This window comes from Galeopterus variegatus, unplaced genomic scaffold, assembly GCF_000696425.1.
Source record: "Galeopterus variegatus unplaced genomic scaffold, G_variegatus-3.0.2 Scaffold2437, whole genome shotgun sequence".
Taxonomy (NCBI): Eukaryota; Metazoa; Chordata; class Mammalia; order Dermoptera; family Cynocephalidae; genus Galeopterus; species Galeopterus variegatus.
The window spans coordinates 131,545-133,243 of record NW_007728548.1 but is presented as its reverse complement, the minus strand read 5'-3'; positions in this window follow the sequence as shown (position 1 = coordinate 133,243).

Genomic DNA, 1,699 nt, shown 5'->3' with positions numbered 1-1,699 from the left:
CCCCAGGGCCGGGGCAACACGGAGTGCTAATGGGGGGGGGGGTGCTACGTGTCCGTGGTCCCCACGATCTCGCCCCGCAGCCGAGTCGGGCGCAAAGGGCAGCAGGGCCGGAGCCGCGAGCGCTGCTGAACTCGGCCAAGCCCAGCGCTCTCCCGTCTTGGCAGCGGCGGCTCTGATGCTGCCAGTTGGGCGCTAGAGGGGGTTAGCCGACAGCAAAAAAAATTCCCTCCACTGCTGCAGGTGGACGAGGCTAAGCACGCAAGGAACCCACAGGAAGGAGGAAGGCTCGTGAGATAAACTTAACGCGTTTAAGGGCGCGCCCGCCGAGGAAGCTGTATCGCTGGGGTGGGGATTTCTGCAATACTGCATTCGTTGTTACAATTATCATCATCTTCTTTCTTGAGGGGTTTTAAACCGTTACAGTCCGGTGAGGTTGGAAAACCTACCTCAAAACTCATCAGACGGTTTTGAAGAAATGTTGATGGCAATGGAGAAAAGTGAACCGAAAAGAGAAAGCAGCGGTATTCTAACGGGTAGACGATATTTTCCAAGTGGGCAGAGGGCACGGGAGGGAAACGGCACAGTGGCGGGAGGTGGGAGAGCATAGACGAAGGAGCAAAGGGTCAGTGTTTATAGCTTACAGAATTCTGGCAGTGAAAGGACCCTCCCATTCAATACGGTTCAGTGCTGCGATTTTATGTCACATTCCATAGTTGAAGGGATTTCACTTAATGCCTTACAGTCAATTGGAGGGAAAGAGGAGAGCAAGAAATGCCCTACGTCTAAAATTCTGCTACGTGGAGAAAAATGTGAAATGCAAGCGATTTCGAAAATGTGAGGAAGGGTTCCAATTGGTGACTGCACTTCCACTGTTACTACGAATTCAGACGCTGCCTCTCTTTAAAGATGTCCGCGCCAATTTAAATGTATGCAAATCACTCCTGAAAAGATAACCATGCGTGGCGCTTATATATCAGTACTTAAAGGAGTAAAAATCTGATTTTGCTGCTCATTTTACCACTCTTACGGATACCGACTGATCACATGGGTATTTGCAAACTTAGTTTACGTTTACAAACTCAGTTGTAAAGTAAAAAAACTACATTATGACCATTATGATATAAATCATTATGCCTAAGTAAATGATGTTCTTAGAAATATTTACTGATTCATTCTACTGATGTTTTGATTCAAAATAATATATTTCTTTGTATACATTTTCAGAATATATTTCCGTGACCTTTTTATAATTTTTTTCTCCTTTTTAAATGTTGATTTGCAGTGAACAATTTTATAGGCTTCATAACAACTCACTAAAAGAGAAATATTGTTCAAGAAGACTCTCGTTATAAATGCCTAAAATATACTACCTTCTGATAAACTGAAGGAATGTGTAATAGTATTATCTTAGAAATGTAAACTGTGTTAATTTATTTCTAAACTTTTATTTTTCAAATTAACCAGATGTTTTAAATGTAACATTACCAAAAGGAAGTTATTTCAAGATAATCTCCATCATAAACATATTTTAAAATCAAAGTTTAAAATCAAGTACTGATGTTTTGCTTGAGTGTTAAATTTTAGATAATATACCATCAATATAGAAAACCAAGAAGCTTCAGTTAAAATTAGACTAGAAGGGAATGGTTCTAATGGAAGAAAGGAAGAAAGAAGAAGAAAAAGAGGAAAAAAGAAAAGC